Here is a 25,580-nt window from a genome sequence, read left to right on the forward strand (position 1 = left end):
GGAATATAGAATGGGGAGAGAGAGTAAAGGGAGTTACCCGGGATAGAGGGTATATAGAACGGGGACAGAGAGTAAACGGAGATAGCCGGGATAGAGGGGAATATAGAACGGGGCAGAGAGTAAAGGGAGATACCCGGGATAGAGGGGAATATAGAACTGGGAGAGAGAGTAAAGGGAGATACCCGGGATAGAAGGGAATATAGAACGGGGACAGAGAGTAAAGGGAGATACCCGGGATAGAGGGGAATATAGAACGGGGACAGAGAGTAAAGGGAGATACCCGGGATAGAGGGGAATTTAGAACGGGGACAGAGAATAAAGGGAGATACCCGGGATAGAGGGGAATATAGCACGGGGACAGAGAGTAAAGGGAGATACCCGGGATAGAGGGGAATATAGAACGGGGACAGAGAGTAAAGGGAGATACCCGGGATAGAGGGGAATTTAGATGGGGGACAGAGAGAAAAGGGAGATACCCGGGATAGAGGGGAATATAGAACGGGGACAGAGAGTAAAGGGAGATACCCGGGATAGAGGGGAATATAGAACGGGGACAGAGAGTAAAGGGAGATACGCGGGCTAGAGTGGAATATAGAACGGGGACAGTGAGTAAAGGGAGATACCCGGGATGGAGGGGAATTTAGAACGGGGACAGAGAGTAAAGGGAGATACCCGGGATAGAGGGGAATATAGAACGCGGACAGAGTGTAAAGGGAGATACCCCGGATAGAGGGGAATATAGAACGGGAACAGAGAGTAAAGGGAGAAACCCGGGATAGAGGGGAATATAGAACGGGGACAGAGAGTAAAGGGAGATACCCGGGATAGAGATGAATATAGAACGGGGACAGAGAGTAAAGGGAGATACCCGGGATAGAGGGGGATATAGAACGGGGACAGAGAGTAAAGGGAGATACCTAGGATAGAGGGAATATAGAACGGGGACAGAGAGTAAAGGGAGATACCCGGGATAGAGGGGAATATAGAACGGTGACAGAGAGTAAAGGGCGGTACCCGGGATAGAGGGGAATATAGAATGGGGACAGAGAGTAAAGGGAGATACACGGGATAGAGGGGAATATAGAACGGGGACAGAGAGTAAAGGGAGATACCCGGTATAGAGGGGAACATGGAACGGGGACAGAGAGTAAAGGGAAATACCCGGGATAAAGGGGATTATAGAACGGGGACAGAGAGTAAAGGGAGATACCCGGGATAGTGGGGAATATAGAACGCGGACAGAGAGTAAAGGGAGATACCCGGGATAGAGGGGAATATAGAACGGCGACAGAGAGTAAAGGGAGATACCCGGGATAAAGGGGAATATAGAACGGGGACAGAGAGTAATCGGAGATACACGGGATAGAGGGGAATATAGAACGGGGACCGAGAGTAAAGGGAGATACCCGGGATAGAGGGGAATATAGAACGGGGACAGAGAGTAAAGGGAGATACCCGGGATAGAGGGGAATATAGAACGGGAACAGGGAGTAAAGGGAGATACCCGGGATAGAGGGAAATATAGAACGGGGACAGAGTGTAAAGGGGGATACCCGGGATAGAGGGGAATATAGAACGGGGACAGAGAGTAAAGGGAGATATCCGGGATAGAGGGGAATATAGAACGGGGACAGAGAGTGAAGGGAGATACCCGGGATAGAGGGGAATATAGAACGGGGACAGAGAGTAAAGTGAGATACCCGGGATAGAGGGAAATATAGAACTTGGACAGAGAGTAATGGGAGATACCCGGGATAGAGGGAATATAGAACGGGGATAGAGAATAAAGGGAGATAACCGGGATAGAGGGGAATATAGAACGGGGACAGAGAGTAAAGGGAGTTACCCGGGATAGAGGGGAATATAGAACAGGGACAGAGAGTAAAGGGAGATACCCGGGATAGAGGGGAATATCGAACGGGGACAGAGAGTAATGGGAGATACCCGGGATAGAGCGGAATATAGAACGGGGACAGAGAGTAAAGGGAGATACCCGGGATAGAGGGAAATATAGAACTTGGACAGAGAGTAAAGGGAGATACCCGGGATAGAGGGGAACAAAGAATGGGGACAGAGAGTAAAGAGAGATACCCGGGATAGAGGGGAATATAGAACGGGGACAGGGAGTAAAGGGAGACACCCGGGATAGAGTGGAATATAGAACGGGGACAGGGATTAAAAGGAGATACCCGGGATAGAGGGAAATATAGAACGGGGACAGAGAGGAAAGGGAGTTACCCGGGATAGAGGGAAATATAGAACGGGGACAGAGAGTAAAGCGAGATACCCGGGATAGAGGGGAATATAGAACGGGGATAGAGAGTAAAGGGAGATACCCGGGATAGAGCGGAAAATAGAATGAGGACAGAGCGTAAAGGGAGATACCCGGGATAGAGCGGAATATAGAACGGTGACAGAGAGTAAAGGGAGATACCCGGGATAGAGGGGAATATAGAACGGGGACAGAGAGTAACGGGAGATATCCGGGATAGAGGGGAATATAGAACGGGGACAGAGAGTAAAGGGAGATACCCAGGATAGAGGGGAATATAGAACGGGGACAGAGAGTAAAGGGAGATACCCGGGATAGAGGGGAATATAGAACGGGGACAGAGAGTAAAGGGAGATAACCGGGATAGAGGGGAATATAGAAAGGGGACAGAGAGTAAAGGGAGATACCCGGGATAGAGGGGAATATAGAACGGGGACAGAGATTAAAGGGAGATACACGGGATAGAGGGGAATATAGAACGGGGACACAGAGTAAAGGGAGATACCTGGGTTAGAGGCGAATATAGGACGGGGACAGAGAGTAAAGGGAGATACCCAGGATAGAGGGGAACATAGAACGGGGACAGAGATTAAAGGGTGATACCCGGGATAGAGGGCAATATAGAACGGGGACAGAGAGTAAAGGAAGATACCCGGGATAGAGGGGAATATAGAACGGGGACAGAGAGTAAAGGGGGATACCCGGGGTAGAGGGGAATATAGAACGGGGACAAAGTGTAAAGGGAGATACCCGGGGTAGAGGGGAATATAGAACGGGGACAGATAGTAAAGGGAGATACCCGGGATAGAGGGGTATGTAAAACGGGGACAGAGAGTAAAGGGAGATACCCGGGATAGAGGGGAATATAGAACAGGGACAGAGAGTAAAGGGAGATACCCGGGATAGAGGGGAATATAGAACGGGGACAGGGAGTAAAGGGAGATACCCGGGATAGAGGGAAATATAGAACGGGGACAGAGAGTAAAGGGTGATACCCAGGGTAGAGGGGAATATAGAACGGGGACAGAGAGTAAAGGGAGATACCCGGGATAGAGGGGAATATAGAATGGGGACAGAGAGTAAAGGGAGGTACCCGGGATAGAGGGGAATATAGAACGGGGATGAGAGTAAAGGGAGATACCCGGGATAGAGGGAAATATAGAACGGGGACAGAGAGTAAAGGGAGATACCCGGGATAGAGGGAAATATAGAACGGGGACAGAGATTAAAGGAGAACATCAGGATAGAGTGGAATATAGAACGAGGACAGAGAGTAAACGGAGATACCCGGGATGGAGGGGAATATATAACGGGGACAGAGAGTGAAAGGAGATACCCGGGATAGAGGGGAATATAGAACAGGCACAGGGTGTAAAGGGCGATACCCGGGATAGAGGGGAATATAGAACGGGGACAGAGAATAAAGAGAGATACCCGGGATAAAGGGGAATTTAGAACAGGTGCAGAGAGTAAAGGGAAATACCCGGGATAGAGGGGAATATCGAATGGGTTCAGAGAATAAAGAGAGATACCCGGGAGAGAGGGGGATATAATCCGGGACAGAGAGTAAAGGGAGAGACCACAGGTAGTGGGGGATATAGAACGGCGACAGGGAATAAAGGACCGGCTCCAGTTTACGTTACTCTCTGCGGGTCCCAGTCTTTCATAGAATTATAGAATGGTTACAGCACGGATGAAGGCTATTTGCCCCACCGAGTCTGTGCTCGCTCTCTGCAAGAGTAATTCTGTTAGTCCCACTCCTCCGCCCTACCCCGTAGCCGTGCATTTTGTTTCTTCAGGTGCTTATGGAACTCCCTTCTGAAAGCCGTGATTGAGTCTGCCTGTACCACCATTTCAGGAACTGCATTCCAGATCCTAAACACTCGCTGAGTAAAAATGTTTTTCCTATGTCGTGTTTGATTCTTCCGACAATCAGCTTAAATCTGTGTCCTCCAGTTTTCGACAATTCTGCAAATGGAAACCCTTTCTCTCTATCTACTCTTTTCAGACCCCTCCTGATTTTAGACGCCTCTTTCAAAACTTCTCTCAGTCTTCTTTGCTCTAACGAGAAAATCGCCAGCTTCTCCATTCTATCAACGTAACTGAAGTCCCTCAAACAGGGCACATTCTCGTAAATCTTTTCTGAGTCCTCTCTAAGACCTTCACATCCTTCCTAATGTACAGTGCCCAGAATTGGACACAAAAATTCAGTTGCGGCCAAACCAGGGTTTTATACAAGTTCAACATAATTTCCACGCTTTGTACTCTATACCTCTAATCATAAAGCAAAGGATTCCGTAAGCTTTTTCAACTGAATTTTCAATCTGTCCTGCTACCATAACCGATTTGTGCACATATACCCCTAGGTCCCTCTGTTCATTGACCCCCTTTAGGATTGTTCCCTTTAGTTTATATTTCCTCTGCACTTTCTTTCTTCCAAAATGTGTCAGTTCACACTTTTCTGCAGTACATTTCATCTGCCACTTGTCTGCCCATTCCATCAGCCTATCCATATCCTCTTGAAGTCTATCATTATCCTCGTCGCTGTTCACTATACTTCCAAGTTTTGCGTCATCTGTAAATTTTGAAATTGTGCCCTGTACACCCACATTCAATTCATTAATATATATTAAGAAAAGCAGTGGTCCTAGAACCGACCACTGGGGAACAAAACTGTATACATTACTCCAGTCCGACATACAACCGTTCACCTCTACTCTGTGTTTCCTGTCACTTATTCAATTTGGTATCCATGCTGCCACTGCCCCTTTTAGTCCGTGGGCTTCAACTTTGCTGGCAAGGCTATTACGTGGCAATGTATTGAACGCCTTTTGGAAACCGCATTGCCCTCATCTACCGTTTATGTAACAGCATCAAAAAATTTGATCAAGTTAGTTAAACCCGATTTGTCTTTAAAAAATCCGTGCTGGTTTTCCTCAATTAATCCACACTAGGCCAAGTGATTGTAAACGTTGTCCCTGATTATTGTTTCTAAAAGCATCACCAATAAAGAGTTAAACCGACTGGTGTGTAGTTGCTGAGTTTATCTTTACACACTTTTTTGAACAAGGGTGTAACTTTTGCAATTCTCCAGTCCTTTGGCACCACTCCCGTTTCTAAGGAGGATTGGAAGATTATGGCCAGCGCCTCCGTTATTACTTCCTTCACTTCACTCAGCATCCTAGGATGCAACCCATCTGGACCTACGGACTTTTCTATATTAAGTACAGCGAGCCTTTGTAGTACCTCCTCTTTCTCTTTTTTTCTACCATCCAGTATGTCCTCTACCTGCTCCTTCGCTATGTCCATGGCAGTATCTTCTTCCTTGGTGAAGACGGATGCAAAGTACTCATTTTGCACCTCAGCCATGCCCTCTGCCTCCATGTGAACGTCTCCATTTTGGGCTCTATTTGGTCCCACCCCTCCTCTTACTACGTGTTTAGTATTTATATCACTATACAATACTTTTGGATTACATTTTTGTTAGCTGCCATTCTATTCTCATCCCCTCACTTTGACCGTCTTATTTATTTTTCACTTCTCCTCCGAACTTTCTATATTTAGCCTGATTCTCAGATGATTTCTCGACCTCATATCTGTCATATGCACTCTTTTTCTGCTTCTTCTTACTCTCTATCTCTTTCATCATTCAGAAAGCTCTGACGTGAGTTGCCCTACCTTTCCCCTAGTGCGAACATACATCAACTGTACCCGAACTATTTACTCTTATAAGCAGCCCTTTGTTCAATTACAGATTTGCATGCCAATCTTTCATTCCAGTTTACCTGGGCCAGATCCGTTCTCAACCCACTGAAATTAGCCTTCCTCCAATTAGCTGTTTTTACTTTAGATAGTTCCATGTCCTATTCACTTTCTAATCTAAACCTTATGATACTATTGTAATAGCAAAATACTGCGTATGCTGGAAATCTGAAATAACAGAAAATGCTGGAAATACTCAGCAGGCCAGGCAGCATCCGTGGAGAGTAACAGATCTTAATATCTGTTACATCTCCAGCTTTTTCCAGTTATGATGAAGGGTCCCAGACCTGAAACGTTAACTCTGTTTCTCTCTCCACGGATGCTGCCTGGCCTGCTGAGTATTTCCAGCATTTTCTGTTGTTATTCCTTATGATACTATGATCTCTGTTCCCTAAATGTTTCACCTACTGGTACTTGCTCCACTTGACATACGTCATTCCCCAGAACAAGTTCCAAACATGCATTCTTCCTCGTTGGGCCAGAAACATACTGATGAAAAAGTTCTCCTGAACACACTTCAGAAATTCTTCCCACTCTCTGCCCTTTACTCTATTACTATCCTAGTCTATATTAGGATAGTTGATGTCCCCCATTATCACTACTCTGTAGTTCTTGCATCTCACTGTAATTTCTCTGCGAGATTGGGTCTTCCATATTTTTACCAACAGTTGGTGGCCGATGGAATAAACTTTTATTTCTTAAATCTAGCAATATAGATTCTGTCTTTGACCCCTCCAGGACATCCTCTCTCTCCAGCACAGTAACATTCTCCTTCACAACCTTCTATCTTTCCGTCCATATCTTTCCTGAACATCTTATAATCAGAAGTATTTAATACACAACCCTGCTCTTGTTTGAGCCAGGTCTCTGTTTTTGCCACAATATCATGTTCCCATGTGGTTAGTTGCACCTGCAGCTCAACAGCATTTTTACTATGCTTCGCAAGTTCGCATACATACACTGTAAACCTGTCGTAGACCATCCTGTGTTCTCCCTTAGTCTGACCCCACCCAATACCTTACTGTTTATTACTTTAGCACTATCCATCTGTCACAATCATTTGTGCCCTTTGTTTCTCTTTTCTAATGCTACACCCTGAAGGCCATCCCCCTGCCAATTTATTTTAAGCCCTCCCCAACAATACTAGCAAACCTCCCAGTGAGGATGTTGGTACCGGCTCTGTTGAGATGCAACCCTTGCGACCTGTGCAGGTACCACTTCCCAAAGAACAGGCCCCAATGCCCCAGGAATCTGAAGCCTTCCCTCCTGCACCATCCGTCCAGCCATGCATTCATCTGCTCAATCCTCCTATATTTATACCAACTTACGCATGTCTCCGGTAGTAATCCAGAGATTACTACCTTTGCATTCCATCTATTTAATCTCTATTGTCGCTTCCTAAAATCTGCCTGAAGGACCTCATCCCTCTTTCTACCTATGTTGTCGGTACCAATATGGACCACGACCTATGGCTGTTCACCCTCCCCCCTCAGAATGTTCTGCAGCCACTCAGTGTCATCCTTAACCCTGGAACCAGGGAGACAACATAACATCCTGGATTAAATTCTGTGGTCACAGAAACGCCTATCTGCTCTCCTAACTCGAAGCCCCTACCACTATTGCATTCCCTATCATCCTCCGCCCATCCCTGTACAGCTGAGACACCCGTGGTTCCATGGAATTGGCCCTGGCTGTACTCCCCAGAGGAACCATTGACCTTTCCACTTTTAAGAACAGAGAAGCAGTCAGGGGACTCCTGCATTGCCTGCCTGGTCCTCCTCTATCGTCTGTGGGTCACCCATTCCCACTCTGCCTGCGCACTCCTTAGCTGCGGAGAGACCAACTCCTGAAACGTACCATCCAAGTAGCTCTCAGCCTGGGTGATGCACCGCAGTGACGCCAGCGGCTGCTCAAGCTCTGAAACCAAGAGCGTGAGCTCCTCCAGCTGACGGCACCTGCTTCACACGGGAAGCGTCCTGGATTTCGCATATGGCAGAGCATGCAAATTCTGTCGGACTGGGCGGCCCTGCCATACCTCTATTTATTGGACTATTAACTAACTTTAAGAAAATTTTGACTAAGGAGTAGCTAATTAAAGTTAGGGATATAATATGATATTAACAGTTATAAACTTATTAAAGTATTAACAGTTAATAATTTAACGTAGTATTAACAGTTACTTAATTAATATAGTTTTAACAGTTACTAAATTAATGTAGTATTAACAGTTACTAATTAATGTAGTATTAACAGTTACTAATCTCCAACCACCAGCTTTAACCCTCACCAGCTATTTATCCCCGGGCCCTAACTTGAAGAGCAGAAACACGGTGTGACCTTTCCCAACCAGCCAGTTCCCAGTCTTTGTGTCAGTTAATCAGAGCCATCAGTTCAGGGTCTGACTCTGTGATTGTTGTTCCAGTTCTGGTGGATGGAAGATTCCCGAGACTGAGGTTCCAAAGCATCACTGCTCCACACACAAATCAGGCTGGTTAAAGGGTAATTTCAGACTTTATAATCTCAGATTTACATTCACTGTCCAGCATTGTTCACCTCGGTTATATTCTTCAATATTTACAAACCTTGTTTCAGGTGCTCATCCCACCGTGGGACAGGGAGAAGTGGAGAGGACAGTTTGTTTTACCTCGGGTGGAAATCCCTGTGACACGACCCGGGAGATAAAGATCAAAAACTGCAGCAGTTACTTCGTTTATGAGTTGAAGCCGGCACCCGGGTGTAAGATGGCTTATTGCACAGGTACTGGGGCAAAGTTCTGGAACTCTGGGGTGGGGGAAAAGGTCAGGAACTCGGTGCGGGTGAGAGAAAGTCAGGAACTCGGTGTGGGGGAGAGAAGGTCAAGAACTCGGTGTGGGGAGAGAAGGTCAGGAACTCGGTGTGGGCGAGAGAAGGTCAGGAACTCGGTGTGGGGGAGAGAAGGTCAGGAACTCGTGGTGGGGGAAAGAAGGTCAGGAACTCGGGGTGGGGGGAAAGAAGGTAAGGAACTCGGGGTGGGGGAAGGAAGGTCAGGAACTCGGGGTGGGGGGAGAGAAGGTCAGGAGCTCGGGGTGGGGGGAAAGAAGCTCAAGAACTCGGGGTGGGGGGAGAGAAGGGCAAGAACTCGGGGTGGGGGGACAGAAGGTCAGGAACTCGGGGTGGGGGGAGAGAAGGTCATAAACTCGGGGTGGGTGGAAAGAAGGTCAGGAATGTGGGGTTGGAGGGAAAGAAGGTAAGAAACTCGGGGTGGGGGAAAGAAGGTCAGGAACTCGGGGTGGGGAGAGAAGGTCAGAAACTCGGTGTGGGGGGAAAGAAGGTCAGGAACTTGGGGTGGGGAGAGAAGGTCAGGAACTCGGGGTGGGGGGAAAGGTGGTCAGGAATTCGGGGTGGGGGGAAAGGAGGTCAGGAACTCGGGGTGGAGGGAAAGAAGGTAAGAATCTTGGGGTGGGGAGAGAAGGTCAGGAACTCGGGGTGGGGGGAAAGAAGGTCAGGAACTCGGGGTGGGGGGAAAGAAGGTCAGGAACTCGGTGGGGGGAGAGAAGGTCAGGAACTCGGTGTGGGGAGAGAAGGTCAGGAATTCGGGTTGGGGGCGAGAAGGTAAGAAACTCGGGGTGGGGGGAAAGGAGGTCAGGAACTCGGGGTGGGGGGAAAGGAGGTCAGGAACTCGGGGTGGGGGGAAAGACGGTAAGAAACTCGGGGTGGGGAGAGAAGGTCAGGAACTCGGTGTGGGGGGAGAAGGTCAGGATCTCGGTGTGGGGGGAAAGAAGGTAAGAAACACGGGGTGGGGAGAGAGAAGGTCAGGAACTCGGGGTGGGGGAGAGAAGGTCAGGATCTCGGGGTGGGGGAGAGAATGTCAGGAACTCGGGGTGGGGAGAGAATGTCAGGAACTCGGGGTGGGGGAGAGAATGCCAGGAACTCGGTGTGGGGGAGAGAAGGTCAGGAACTCGGGGTGGGGAGAGAAGGTCAGGAACTCGGGGTGGGGGAGAGAAGGTCAGGAGCTCGGGTGGAGAAAGAAGGTCAGGAACTCGGGGTGGGGGAGAGAATTCCAGGAACTCGGTGTGTGGGAGGGAAGGTCAGGAACTCGGGGTGGGAGAGGGAAGGTCAGAAACTCGGTGAGCGCGAGAGAATGTCAGGAACTCATGGCGGGGGAGGGAGAGATGGTCAGGAACTCGGGGGAGGTGGGTGGGGGGAGAAAGAGAAGGTCAGGAACTCGAAGGGGGAGAGAAGGTCAGGGACTCTGTGGGGAAGAGAGAATGTCAGGTACTGTGGGGAGAGGGAACGTCAGGGACTGCGGGGCAGAGAGAAGGTCAGGTACTGGGGGGTGCAGAGAGGGTCAGGAAATCGGCGGAGTGGGAGACAGAGAGAAGGTCAGGAACACAAAGGGGTGAGAAGGTAAGGAACTCTTGGGGGAAGAGAGAAGGTCAGGTATTGTTGGGGGGAAGAGAGAACGTCAGGAACTCGGGGGGGCAGAGAGAATGTCAGATACTCAGGGGGTAGAGAATAGGTCAGGAACTCGGGCGGGGTGTGGCAGAGAGAAGGTCAGGAACTGGAGGGAAGAGAAGGTAAGGACCTCTGGGCGGAAGAGAGAATGTCAAGTATTGGTGGGGGCAAGACAGAACATCAGGAATTGGGGCAGAGAGAAGGTCAGGTATTGGCTGGGGGGAGAGCAGGTAAGGAACTCGACGAGGTAGAAGGTCAGGAACACGGGTGGGAAAGAAGGCTAGGAAATCTGGTGGGAATGAAGGTCAGTATCTCGGGGTGGGGAGAGAAGGTCAGGATCTCTGGGGGTGGTGCGAGAGAAGAACAGGAATTCGGGGGGAGAGAGAGAATTTCAGGAACTCGGGGGGAGAGAGAGAAAGTTAGGAACTCGAGTGGGAGAGAAGGTCGGGGACACGGTTAGGAGAGAAGCTGTGGATATCGGGGTGAGAGAGAGAGAATGTCAGGAACTGAGAGGGGAATAGAAGATCAGGAACTCGTGGGAAGAGAGAGAATGTCAGGAAATCTGGGTGGGGGAGGGAGCGTCAGAGATTCTGGGGGAGGGAGAGAATGTCAAGAACTCGGGCTGGAGAGAATGCAGGAAATTCGGGGGGGGAAATTGTCATGAACTCGGGGGGCTGAATGTCAGGAAATCGGGGGAGAATGGCAGGAAATCTGGGTGGGGAGAAGGTCAAGTTCATGGGGTGTGGAGAATAGCTGAATAAATCTGGGATTAGGGGGAGAAGGTCAGTCACTCGGGGTGGGTGGAGAATGTAAGTAACTCGGTGAGGGGAGAGAATGTCGGGACTTCGAAGGGGAGAAGGTCAGGAATTCTGGGGGCAAGAGAAGGTCAGGAACACATGGAGATGAGTGAATGTCAGGAACTTGGGGTGGAAGAGAGTCAGGAACTCGGGTGTGGGGAGAGAAGTTCTGGAATTGGGGGTTGTGGGAAGAAGATCATGAACTTGAGGTGAAGAGGTCAGGACGTCGAGCGGTGGGAGTGAGAAAAGATCAGGAACTTGCGGGGCGGTTCATGTTGAGAATGTTTGGACGTAGGTGGGGAGGAGCTGGTGAGAGAAGGTCAGGAACTCGGGTGGGGGGAGGGAGAGTCAGGACTCGGGTGGGGGGAGGGAGAGTCAGGAACTCGGTGGGTGAGAGGAAGTCAGTTACCAGGGGTATGAGAAGAACAGTAACAGGGTGGTGGGGGGAGGGGAGAGAAGATCAGGAATTCGGGGCAAGGGCAGAGAAGGTAAGGAAATTGGGGTTTGGAGAGAAGGTCAGGAACTCGGTGGGGTGGGTTGTGGGGTAGATTGCCAGGAACTCGGAATGGTGGGAGAGATGATCAGGTACTTGGAGGTGGAGAATTCGGGCAGGAACTCGGGGGTGAGGGTGAGAAGGTCAGCAACTCGGGAGGGGAGAATAACGTCAGGAACTCGGGGGAGTGAAAGAAGGTCAGAAATTATTGGGTGTGGTGAGATAGAGAAAGTCAGGAACTAGGATGGGCATGAGAGAATGTCAGGAACTCGTGGAGGGGGAGGTTGGGGAGAGAAGGTCCGGCAGTCGGTGGGAGAGAGGAGGTCATGTACGGGGGGTGAGGTGAGGGAAGATCAGGAACTCGGGGCGTTTGGAAGACACGGTTATGAACATGGGTAGGGGAGAAAGTCAGGAACTCCGGGGAGGGGGGGAGAGAAGGTCAGGAACATTGGGGAGTGAATGGAGGCCAGGATCCCGAATGGGGTGCGGGGTGGGGAGAGAAGTTCAGGAACTCGAGGGCTGGAGTGGGTTGTATGGTTGATAGAGAGTCAGAATCTTGAGAGTGGGTGGTAGGGGAAGCTCAGGAACTTGGGGCGTGTGGTGTTGATAGAATGTTAGGATCTCAGGAGGTGTGATGGAGTAGAGAGGTGGTCAGGAAATCAGGGGTGGTGAGAGAAGGTCAGGAACCCGGGGGGGGGGCGAGAAGTTCAAGATCACGGGGGGCGGGGGGAGAGGATGTCAGGACATCAGTGTGTGGGGGTGTACTGAAAAGGTAAGGAACTCGGGGAAGAGAGAAGGTCAGGAACATTGGGTGGGGGGAGAGAAGGTCAGGAACTTGGATTGGGGGAATGAAGGTCAGGAACTCGGCGTGGGGGGAAAGAAGGTCAGGCATTCGGAATGGAGGGACAGAAGGTCAGGAACTTGGTGTGGAGGGAAAGAAGGTCAGGAACTCGGGATGGGGGAGAGAAGGTCAGGGACATGGAGTAGAGGGACAGGTGGTCTGGGACTTGGAGTGGAGGGAAAGAAGGTCAGGAACTCGTGGTGGGGGGAAAGAAGGTGAAGAACTCGGGGTGGGGGGAAAGAAGGTCAGGAACTCGGGGTGGGGGGAAAGAAGGTCAGGAACTCGGGGTGGGGGGAAAGAAGGTCAGGAAATCGGGGTGTGGGGAAAGAAAGTCAGGAACTCGTGGTGGGGGGAAAGAAGGTCAGGAACTCGTGGTGGGGGGAAAGAAGGTCAAGTACTCGGGGTGTGGGGAAAGAAGGTCAGGAACTCGGGGTGGGGGGAGAGAAGGTCAGGAACTCGGGGTGGGGGAAAGAAGGTCAGGGACTCGGGGTGGGGGGAAAGAAGGTCAGGAACTCGGGGTGGGAGAAAGAAGGTCAGGAACTCGGGGTGGGGGGAAAGAAGTTCAGGAACTCGGGGTGGGGGGAAAGAAGGTCAGGAACTTGGATTGGGGCAAAGGAGGTCAGGAGGTCGTGGTGGGGGGAAAGAAGGTCAGGAACTCCGGATTGAGGGAAAGAAGGTCAGGAGCTCGGGGTGGGGGAAAGAAGGTCAGGATCTCGGGGTGGGGGAAAGAAGGTCAGGAACTCAGGGTGGGGGTAAAGAAGGTCAGGAACTCGGGGTGGGGGGAAAGAATGTCAGGAACTCCGTGTGGGGGAAAGAAGGTCAGGAACTCGGGGTGGTGGGAAGAAGGTCAGGAACTTGGGGTGGGGGGAAAGAATGTCAGGAACTCGGAGTGTGGGGAAAGAAGGTCAGGAACTCGGGGTGGGGAGAGAAGGTCAGGAACTCGGGGTGGGGGGAAAGAATGTCAGGAACTCGGGGTGGGGGGAGAGAAGGTCAGGAACTCGGGGTGGAGGGAATGAAGGTCGAGCTCGGGGTGGGGGAAAAGGACAGGTACTCGGGGTGGGGGGAATGAAGGTCGAGCTCGTGGTGGGGGAAAGAAGGTCTGGAACTTGGAGTGGGGGGAAAGAATGTCAGGAACTCCGGGTTGTGGGAAAGAAGGTCAGGACCTCGGGGTGGGGGGAAGGACGGTCAGGAGGTCGGGTGGGGGAAAGAAGGTCAGGAACTCGGGGTGGGGGAAAGAAGGTCAGGATCTTAGAGTGGGGGGAAAGGAGGTCAGGAACTCTGGGTTGAGGGAAAGAATGTCAGGAGCACGGGGTGGGGGAAGGAAGGTCAAGAGGTCGGGGTGGGGGAAAGAAGGTCAGGAACTCGGGGTGGGGGGAATGAAGGTCAGGAGCTCGGAGTGGGGGAAAGAAGGTCAGGAACTCGAGGTGGGGGGAATGAAGGTCGAGCTCGGGGTGGGGGGAATGAAGGTCAGGAACTCGGAGTGGGGGAATGATGGTCAGGATTTCGGGGTGGGGGAAAAGGTCTGGAATTCGGGTGAGTAGGTGAGATGGGCAGGAACTCGGGCTTGGGGGATCAAAAGTCAGGAACTTTGGGTGAGGGGAGAAATGGTCCGAAAATCAGGTGGCGGGAGAAGATCAGGATCTCGGGTGGGAGGGCGATAAGTTCAGGAGCTCGGGGTGGGTGGAGAAAAGGTCAGGAACTCACGATGGAGGAGAGATGGTCCGAAAATCAGGACCTGGGGGGGTGGGTGGCAGTGAAGAGAAGTTCAGGAGCTCGGTTGGGAGGGCGATAAAGACAGGGCCTCGGGTTGGGGGGGAGAGGTTGTCTGGACGGTACATGAGCAGTGGTGTACATTCAAGGAGATATTTCACAACTTTCAAGAAAAACATATTCCACTGAGGAAAAAGGGGCGTAAAAGAAAAGACAGCCATCCGTGGCTAAGTAAAGTAATGAAGGATAGTATCTGACTGAAAACAAGGGCATATAAAGTAGCCAAATCTAGTGGGAGGATAGAAGATTGGGAAGCATTTAAAAGCCAGCAAAGAATAACTAAAAGATTAATTCAGAAAGGGAAGATAGATTATGAAAGTAAACTAGCAAAAAATATAAAAACAGATAGCAAGAGTTTCTACAGTTATATAAAAAGCAAAATGGTGGCTAAAGTGAATGTTGGTCCCTTAGAGGACGAGACCAGGAAATTAGTGGTGGGGAACATGGGGATGGCAAAAACGCTGAACAAATATTTTGTATCAGTCTTTACAGTAGAGGACACTAATAATATCCCAACACTGGACAAACAGTGGGCTATAGGGGGGTAGGAGCTAAACACGATTAAAATCACTAAGGAAGTGGTACTCGGTAAGATAATGGGACTAAAGGCGAATAAATCCCCTGGACCTGATGGCTTACATCCTAGGGTCTTGAGTGAAGTAGCGGTAGGGATTGTGAATGCATTAGTGGTAATTTTCCAAAACTCCCTGGATTGAGGAAAGGTCCCAGCAGATTGGAAAACTGCTAATGTAACGCCCTTATTTAAAAAGGGAAGTAGACAAAAGGTGGGAAACTATAGACCAGTTAGCCTAATATATGTGGTTGGTAAAATGTTGGAGTCCATTATTAAGGAAGCAGTAACAGGACATTTGGATAAGCATAATTTAATCGGACAGAGTTAGCATGGTTTTATGAAGGGGAAGTCATGTTTGACAAATTTGCTCGAATTCTTTGAGGACGTAACAAACAGGGTGGATAAAGGGGAACCAGTGAATGAGGTGTATTTGGACTTCCAAAAGGCATTTGACAAGGTGCCACACAAAAGATTACTGCAGAAGATAAAAAATCATGGGATTGGGGGTAATATACTGGCATGGGTGGAAGGTTGGCTATCTAACAGAAAACAGAGAGTTGGGATAAATGGTTCATTCTCGGGTTGGCAATCAGTGACTAGTGGTGTTCTGCAGGGGTCAGTGCTGGGACCCCAACTCTTTACAAACTATATTAACGATTTGGAGGAAGGAACCGAGTGCAATGTATCCAAGTTTGCCGACGATACAAAGATGGGAGGGAAAACAGTGAGTGAGGAGGACATAGAAAACCTGCAAAAGGACATAGACAGGCTAAGTGAGTAGGCAGAAATTTGGCAGATGGAATATAGTGTTGGAAAGTGTGAGGTTATGCACTTTGGCAGAAAAAATCAAAGAGCAACTTATTATCTAAATGGAGAGAAACTGCAAAGTGCTACAGTACAAAGGGATCTGGGGGTCCTGGTGCATGAAACACAGAAGGTTAGTATGCAGGTACAGCAGGTGATCAGGAAGGCCAATGTAATCTTGGCTTTTATTGCAAGGGGGATGGAGTATAAAAGCAGGGAAGTCTTGCTTCAGTTATACAGGGTACTGGTGAGGCCACACCTGGAATACTGCGTACAGTTATGGTTTCCATATTTAAGAAAAGATATACTTGCTTTCGAGGCAGTTCAGAGAAGGTTCACTCGGTTGATTCCGGAGATGAGGGGGTTGACTTATGAGGAAAGATTGAGTAGGTTGGGCCTCTACTCATTGGAATTCAGAAGAATGAGAGGTGATCTTATCGAAATATATAAGATTTAAAGGGGACTTGATCGGGTGGATGCGCTGAGGATGTTTCCAATGATGGGTGAGACTAGAACTAGGGGGCTTAATCTTGGAATAAGGGGCTGCCCTTTCAAAACTGAGATGAGGCGAAACTTCTTCACTCAGAGGGTAGTAACTCTATGGAATTTGCTACCTCAGAGAGCTGTGGAAGCTGCGACATTAAATAAATTTAAAACGGAGATAGACATTGTCCTAGCTGATAAGGGAATTAGGGGTTACGGGGAGCGGGCAGGGAAGTGGACATGAGTCTAGGTTCGGATCAGCCATGATCCTATTGAATGGCGGAGCAGGCCTGAGGGGCCGTATGGCCTACTCCTGCTCCTACTTATGTTCTAATGTAACTCGGGGTGGTGGGAGAGAAGGTCGGAAAGCAGGTGTGGGAGAAGGTCAGGAACTCAGAGGGGAAAGAGAATGTCAGGAACACGGTTGGGAGGGCGTTAAGGTCAGGAGCTCAGGGTGGGCGGAGAGAAGGTCAGGAACTCTGGGTGGGGTGAGAGAATGTCCTAAAATCAGGTGCTGGGAGAAGGTCCGGAGCTCGGGGGGAAAGAGTAAGTCAGGAACTCGGGAGGAAAGACAAGATCAGGAACTCGGCTGGCAGAGAGCTAAGGTCAGGAACGCACATGGGGGAAGAATTTGAGGAACTCGGGGGATGGGGAGAGAAGATCAGGAACTTGTGGGGGGGAGAGTAGGTCAGGAACTCGGTGGGGTGAAAGCATCAGGATCTCACGGGGGAGAGAAGTTCAGGGACACGGGTGGGAGAAGGTCAGGAACTGCAGGGGTGAGATGGTCAGGAAATCGGGAGGGGTAGAGAAGGTCATGAAATTAGTGGGGGCGGAGAGAATGTCGCAACTCGGTGGGGCGAGAAGGCCAGGAACTCGGTGTGCAAGAGAAGGTCAGGAACTCGCGGGATGCAGTAACTCGTGGGGTGGAGAAAAGGTCAGGAACTCATACCGTGGGAGAAGGTCAGGAACTCGGGCTGGGGGAGGACGTCAGAAACTTTGACGGGTGGAGGTCAAGAAATTGCACCGGGGGAGTATGTCAGGAAATTGCTTGTAGGGAGGTCAGGAATTTGGGCGGGGTGAGGAGATCAGGAACTTGGGTGGGGTGAAGAGATCAGGAACTTGGGCGGGGTGAGGAGATCATGAACTTGGGCGTGGTGAGGAGATCAGGAGCTTGGGCGGGGTGAGGAGATCATGAACTTGGGTAGCATTAGCAGCTCAGTAACTTGTGTGGTGGGAGCAAGAAAATGTCTTTGGGTGGGAGAATATCTTAACCCATGAGGGTGATTCCTATCTGTTGCAAGTACACACTGTTCTGTCTGGAGCAGGCAGTCTTGTCCTCCAAGGTGACCAATCAGCAATCTGGACTTGTCATACAAGGGGCTCAATTAGAGCTTTGGGTGTTACAAGTAAACACGTCTGTTTTGAAATGTTCCAGCAGGGTGACTCTGGGATATCCCGTGTCATCAACGGAAACAAAAAGTTATATTGTGCCCCCGCCTTGTTGTAAGGGGCACAACGAATAAAGGAACTGAAACACAACGTCTTTTTTTTCACCAAAGCTATAGGGAGCTGTGTCAGACGCTGTTCTCCGTGTCTATCGGACACTCTTTTCCCTGCGGTGCCCACTGATCGCTATAGAGCCCCAGTGTAGCATTGGGCACCGCACGCTCCCTCTCCAGGCTTACTGGGTCACTGGGAATGAGATTAGATGATTATGCATTTTATAAAGACTGGTATCTGAAATTCTCCGGACACTAGAACAAGCCTGATGACTTGTTCTGGTGCTCTCCACTCTGTACTCTCCCATGTCTCTCTTCCTTTATTACAGATCCCAAGACAGTCCCATATCAGGAGCCCGAGGAACAATCGACTCGTGAATCCAGTGATCGTTCCTCCTCGAGCCCAGCAGGCTCTGCAAGCTCAGGTAATTGTATTGTGGGGTCCAATCCACACAGACTGTTCAACAACAACAGCAACTTGTATTTATATAGCCCCTTTAACGTAATAAATTGTCCCAAAGTAAGTGCTGAAATCGGCATTCCCAGAGAATCATCCAGTCTCTTAATGAGGGGAGCGGGATGCACTGACTGGCCTGTGCTGAATGAAGGGTTTGAGGTGCTTTAGATGCGGGGGAACGGTCGCACAGGGGTTGGGTTACTGAGGCCTGGCCTAATGATCTGGAAAATATGAGATCAAATCCCACCACAACAGTTGGGTAATTTAATAAAAATCTGTAATTAAAAGCTAGAACATTAAACTATCAGATTGTCATTAGAAAACATCCGGTTCACTAATGTCCTTTAGAGAAGGAAATCTGCCGTCCAAACCCGGTCTAGCCTATATGTGGCTCCAGACCCACAGCAATGTATTTGAACCTTAGCTGCCCTTTGAAATGGCCGAGCAAACCACACAGTTGTGTTGAAGAAGGCGGCTCACCACCACCTTCTCAAGGGCAGTTAGGGATGGGCAATAAATGCTGGCCTTGCCAGCGACGCCCACACACCAGGAACGAATAAAAAATTGCAGTGACTGAGGGAGGTGGAATTTAGTGACTTTGGGGATGGGGAGTAGATGATTCTGGGTTATATAAAGACTGATTTCGGGAATTCTCCAGACTCTAGTATCAGACTGATGGCCTGTTCTCCACTCTGCACCGTCCTCTGTCTCTCTTCCTTTCTTGCAGATCCAGAGACATCCCCACCTGAGGAACAAGCGACTTACCAATCCGATGATCGTACAGCCACGATTCGAGTGGAGTCTCCAGCCTCAGGTATTTACCTTGTGGGGTCCATTCCACAGACTGCTCACCCAATGTATCAGCAGCAAATCCTCAGTTCCTCAGATTGGTCCAATCTCTAATTGTGGGAAGCAAGGTTCACTGTCTGACATGTGCGGGATGAGGAGACTGAGGGGATTCGGATGCAATGACTGAGGGTAGTGGAATGCAGTGAGTGAGGGAGTGGGATGCAGTGAATGACGAGAGTGGGAGGAAGTGAATGAGGGGAGTGTGATATAGCGAATGAGTGGAGCGGTATGTAGTGAATGAGGGAAGTGTGATGTAGTGAATGAGGTGAGTGTGGTGTAGTGAATAAGGGGAGTTTGAGGAAGTGAATGAGGGGAGTGTGATATAGTGAATGAGGGGAGTGTGATGTAGTGAATGAGGGGAGTGTGATGTAGTGAATGAGGAGAGTGTGATGTAGTGAATGAGGGGAGTGTGATGCAGTGGATGAGGGGAGTGTGATGTAGTGATTGAGGGGAGAGTGATGCAGTGAATGAGGGGAGTGTGATGTAGTGGATGAGGGGAGTGTGATGTAGTGATTGAGGGGAGTGTGATGTAGTGAATGAGGAGAGTGTGATGTAGTGAATGAGGGGAGTGCGATGTACAGAATGAGGGGAGTGCGATGTAGTGAATGAGGGGAGTGCGATGTAGAGAATGAGGGGAGTGTGATGGAGTGAATGAGGGGAGTGTGATGTAGTGAATGAGGGGAGTGTGATGTAGTGAATGAGGGGATTGTGATGTAGTGAATGAAGGGAGTGTGAAGTAGTGAATGAGGGGCGTGCGATGCCGTGAATGAGGGGAGTGTGATGTAGTGAATGAGGGGAGTGTGATGTAGTGATTGATGAGAGTGTGGTGTTGTGAATGAGGGGAGTGTGATGTAGTGAACGAGGAGAGTGTGATGTAGTGAATGAGGAGAGTGTGATGTAGTGAATGAGGGGAGTGTGATGTAGTGAATGAGGGGAGTATGATGAAGTGAATGAGGGGAGTGTGATGTAGTGAATGAGGGGAGTGTGATGTAGTGAATGAGGGGAGTGTGATGTAGTGAATAAGTTCAGTCTGAGGAAGTGTATGAGGGGAGTGTGATGTAGTGAATGAGGGGAGTGTGATGTAGTGAATGAAGGGAGTGTGATGTAGTGAATGAGTTCAGTCTGAGGAAGTGTATGAGGGGAGTGTGATGTAGTGAATGAAGGGAGTGTGATGTAGTGAATGAGGGGAGTGTGATGTAGTGAATGAGTTGAGTCTGAGGAAGTGTATGAGGGGAGTGTGATGTAGTGAATGAGGGGAGTGTGATGTAGTGAATGAGGGGAGTGTGATGTAGTGATTGAGGGGAGTGTGATGTAGTGAATGAGGGGAGTGTGATGTAGTGAATGAGGGGAGTGTGATGTAGTGAATGAGGGGAGTGTGATGTAGTGAATGAGGGGAGTGTGATTTGGTGAATGAGGGGAGTGGGATGTAGTGAATGAGGGGAGTGTGACGCAGTGAATGAGGGGAGTGTGATGTAGTGAATGAGGGAAGTGTGATGTAGTGAATGAGGGGAGTGTGATGCAGTGAATGAGGAGAGTGTGATGTAGTGAATGAGGGGAGTGTGATGTAGTGAATGATGGAGTGTGATGTAGTGAATGATGGAGTGTGATGTAGTGAATGATGGAGTGTGATGTAGTGAATGAGGGGAGTGGGATGTAGTGAATGAGGGGAGTGTGATGTAGTGAATGAGGGGAGTGTGATGTAGTGAATGAGGGGAGTGTGATGTAGTGAATGAGGGGTGTGTGATGTAGTGAATGAGGGGAGTGTGATGTAGTGAATGAGGGGACTGTGATGTAGTGAATGAGGGGAGTGTGATGTAGTGAATGAGGGAGTGTGATGTAGTGAATGAGGGGAGTGTGATGTAGTGAATGAGGGGAGTGTGATGTAGTGAATGAGGGGAGTGTGATGTAGTGAATGAGGGGACTGTGATGTAGTGAATGAGGGGAGTGTGATGTAGTGAATGAGGGGGGTGATCTAGTGAATGAGGGGAGTGTGATGTAGTGCATGAGGGGAGTGTGATGTAGTGAATGAGGGGAGTGTGATGCAGTGAATGAGGGGAGTGGGATGTAGTGATTGAGGGGAGTGTGATGTAGTGAATGAGGGGAGTGTGATGTAGTGAATGAGGAGAGTGTGATGTAGTGAATGAGGGGAGTGTGATGTAGTGAATGAGGGGCGGTGATCTAGTGAATGAGGGGAGTGTGATGTAGTGAATGAGGGGAGTGTGATGTAGTGAATGAGGAGAGTGTGATGTAGTGAATGAGGGGAGTGTGATGTAGTGAATGAGGGGGGGTGATCTAGTGAATGAGGGGAGTGTGATGTAGTGAATGAGGGGAGTGTGATGTAGTGAATGAGGGGAGTGTGATGCAGTGAATGAGGGGAGTGGGATGTAGTGAATGAGGGGAGTGTGATGTGGTGAATGAGGGGAGTGGGATGTAGTGAATGAGGGGAGTTTGATATAGTGAATGAGGGGAGTGTGATGCAGTGAATGAGGGGAGTGTGATGTAGTGAATGAGGGGAGTGTGATGTAGTGAATGATGGGAGTGTGATGCAGTGAATGAGGGGAGTGGGATGTAGTAAATGAGGGGAGTGTGATGTAGTGATTGAGGGGAGTGTGATGTAGTGAATGAGGGGAGTGTGATGTAGTGAATGAGGGGAGTGTGATGTAGTGAATGAGGGGAGTGTGATGTAGTGAATCTGGGGAGTGTGATGTAGTGAATGAGGGGAGTGTGATGTAGTGAATGAGGGGAGTGTGATGTAGTGAATGAGGGGAGTGATGTAGTGAATGAGGGGAGTGCGATGTAGTGAATGAGGGGAGTGTGATGTAGTGATTGAGGGGAGTGTGATGTAGTGAATGAGGGGAGTGCGATGTAGTGAATAAGGGGAGTGTGATGTAGTGAATGAGGGGAGTGTGATGTAGTGAATGAGGGGAGTGTGATGCAGTGAATGAGGAGAGTGTGATGTAGTGAATGAGGGGAGTGTGATGTAGTGAATGAGGGGAGAGTGATGCAGTGAATGAGGGGAGTGTGATGCAGTGAATGAGGGGAGTGTGATGCAGTGAATGAGGGGAGTGTGAAGCAGTGAATGAGGGGAGTGTGATGCAGTGAAGGAGGGGAGTGTGATGTAGTGAATGAGGGGAGTGGGATGTAGTGAATGAGGGGAGTGTGATGTAGTGAATGAAGTGAGTGTGATGTAGTGAATGAAGTGAGTGTGATGTAGTGAATGAGGGCAGTGTGATGTAGTGAATGAGGTGAGTGTGATGTAGTGAATGAGGGGAGTGCGATGTAGTGAATGAGGGCAGTGTGATCTAGTGAATGAGGGGAGTGTGATGTAGTGAATGAGGGGAGTGTGATGGAGTGAATGAGGGGAGTGTGATGTAGTGAATGAGGGGTGTGTGATGTAGTGAATGAGGGCAGTGTGATGTAGTGAATGAGGGGAGTGCGATGTAGTGAATGAGGGGAGTGCGATGTAGTGAATGAGGGCAGTGTGATGTAGTGAATGAGGGGAGTGTGATGTAGTGAATGAGGGGAGTGTGATGTAGTGAATGATGGAGTGTGATGTAGTGAATGATGGAGTGTGATGTAGTGAATGATGGAGTGTGATGTAGTGAATGAGGGGAGTGTGATGTAGTGAATGAGGGAAGTGTGATGCAGTGAATGATGGGAGTGTGATGTAGTGAATGAGGGGAGTGTGATGTAGTGAATGAGGCGAGTGTGATGTAGTGATTGAGGGGAGTGTGATGTAGTGAATGAGGGGCGTGTGATGTAGTGAATGAGGGAAGTGTGATGTAGTGAATGAGGCGAGTGTGATGTAGTGATTGAGGGGAGTGTGATGTAGTGAATGAGGGGAGTGTGATGTAGTGATTGAGGGGAGTGTGATGTAGTGAATGAGGCGAGTGTGATGTAGTGATTGAGGGGAGTGTGATGTAGTGAATGAGGGGAGTGTGATTTAGTGAATGAGGGGAGTGTGATGTAGTGAATGAGGGGCGTGTGATGTAGTGAATGAGGGGAGTGTGATGTAGTGAATGAGGGGAGTGTGATGTAGTGAATGAGGGGAGTGTGATGTAGTGAATGAGTGGAGTGCGATGTAGTGAATGAGGGGAGTATGATGTAGTGAATGAGGGGTGTGTGATGCAGTGAATGAGTGGAGTGTGATGTAGTGAAAGAGGGGAGTGTGATGTAGTGAATGTGTGGAGTGTGATGTAGTGAATGAGAGGCTGTGATGTAGTGAATGAGGGGGGTGTGATGTAGTGAATGTGTGGAGTGTGATGTAGTGAATGAGGGGCTGTGATGCAGTGAATGAGGGGAGTGTGATGCAGTGAATGAGAGGAGTGTGATGTCGGGAATGAGGGAGTGTGATGTAGTGAATGAGGGGAGTGTGATGTAGTGAATGAGGGGAGTGTGATGTAGTGACTGAGGGGAGTGTGATGTAGTGACTGAGGGGAGTGTGATGTAGTGAATGAGGGGAGTGTGATGTAGTGAATGAGGGGAGTGTGATGTAGTGAATGAGGGGAGTGTGATGTAGTGAATGAGGGGAGTGTGATGTAGTGAATGAGGGGACTGTGATGCAGTGAATGAGGGGACTGTGATGTCGTGAATGAGGGAGTGTGATGTAGTGAATGAGGGGAGTGTGATGTAGTGAATGAGGGGAGTGTGATGTAGTGAATGAGGGGAGTGTGATGTAGTGAATCTGGGGAGTGTGATGTAGTGAATGAGGGGAGTGTGATGTAGTGAATGAGGGGAGTGTGATGTAGTGAATGAGGGGAGTGATGTAGTGAATGAGGGGAGTTCGATGTAGTGAATGAGGGGAGTGTGATGTAGTGATTGAGGGGAGTGTGATGTAGTGAATGAGGGGAGTGCGATGTAGTGAATAAGGGGAGTGTGATGTCGTGAATGAGGGGAGTGTGATGTAGTGAATGAGGGGAGTGTGATGCAGTGAATGAGGAGAGTGTGATGTAGTGAATGAGGGGAGTGTGATGTCGTGAATGAGGGGAGAGTGATGCAGTGAATGAGGGGAGTGTGATGCAGTGAATGAGGGGAGTGTGATGCAGTGAATGAGGGGAGTGTGAAGCAGTGAATGAGGGGAGTGTGATGCAGTGAAGGAGGGGAGTGTGATGTAGTGAATGAGGGGAGTGGGATGTAGTGAATGAGGGGAGTGTGATGTAGTGAATGAAGTGAGTGTGATGTAGTGAATGAGGGCAGCGTGATGTAGTGAATGAGGTGAGTGTGATGTAGTGAATGAGGGGAGTGCGATGTAGTGAATGAGGGCAGTGTGATCTAGTGAATGAGGGGAGTGTGATGTAGTGAATGAGGGGAGTGTGATGGAGTGAATGAGGGGAGTGTGATGTAGTGAATGAGGGGTGTGTGATGTAGTGAATGAGGGCAGTGTGATGTAGTGAATGAGGGGAGTGCGATGTAGTGAATGAGGGGAGTGCGATGTAGTGAATGAGGGGAGTGTGATGTAGTGAATGAGGCGAGTGTGATGTAGTGATTGAGGGGAGTGTGATGTAGTGAATGAGGGGAGTGTGATTTAGTGAATGAGGGGAGTGTGATGTAGTGAATGAGGGGCGTGTGATGTAGTGAATGAGGGGAGTGTGATGTAGTGAATGAGGGGAGTGTGATGTAGTGAATGAGGGGAGTGTGATGTAGTGAATGTGTGGAGTGCGATGTAGTGAATGAGGGGAGTATGATGTAGTGAATGAGGGGTGTGTGATGCAGTGAATGAGTGGAGTGTGATGTAGTGAAAGAGGGGAGTGTGATGTAGTGAATGTGTGGAGTGTGATGTAGTGAATGAGAGGCTGTGATGTAGTGAATGAGGGGGGTGTGATGTAGTGAATGTGTGGAGTGTGATGTAGTGAATGAGGGGCTGTGATGCAGTGAATGAGGGGAGTGTGATGTAGTGAATGAGAGGAGTGTGATGTCGGGAATGAGGGAGTGTGATGTAGTGAATGAGGGGAGTGTGATGTAGTGAATGAGGGGAGTGTGATGTAGTGACTGAGGGGAGTGTGATGTAGTGACTGAGGGGAGTGTGATGTAGTGAATGAGGGGAGTGTGATGTAGTGAATGAGGGGAGTGTGATGTAGTGAATGAGGGGAGTGTGATGTAGTGAATGAGGGGACTGTGATGCAGTGAATGAGGGGACTGTGATGTCGTGAATGAGGGAGTGTGATGTAGTGAATGAGGGGAGTGTGATGTAGTGAATGAGGGGAGTGTGATGTAGTGAATGAGGGGAGTGTGATGTAGTGAATGAGGGGAGTGTGATGCAGTGAATGAGGGGAGTGGGATGTAGTGATTGAGGGGAGTGTGATGTAGTGAATGAGGGGAGTGTGATGTCGTGAATGAGGAGAGTGTGATGCAGTGAATGAGGGGAGTGTGATGTGAATGAGGGGAGTGTGATGTAGTGAATGAGGGGAGTGTGATGTAGTGAATGAGGGGAGTGGGATGTAGTGAATGAGGGGAGTGTGATGTGGTGAATGAGGGGAGTGGGATGTAGTGAAAGAGGGGAGTTTGATGTAGTGAATGAGGGGAGTGTGATGTAGTGAATGAGGGGA

The 25,580-nt window shown here is 49.4% G+C and overlaps 1 pseudogene; it reads left to right on the plus strand.

The window, feature by feature from the left end:
* Window positions 1-25,580, plus strand: part of LOC147091175 (uncharacterized) — a 273,196-nt pseudogene that overhangs the window by 232,378 nt on the left and 15,238 nt on the right.

Source organism: Somniosus microcephalus, unplaced genomic scaffold, assembly GCF_052327205.1.
Source record: "Somniosus microcephalus isolate GS21.2 unplaced genomic scaffold, FLI_Smic_1.0 unresolved_chr3, whole genome shotgun sequence".
Taxonomy (NCBI): domain Eukaryota; kingdom Metazoa; phylum Chordata; class Chondrichthyes; order Squaliformes; family Somniosidae; genus Somniosus; species Somniosus microcephalus.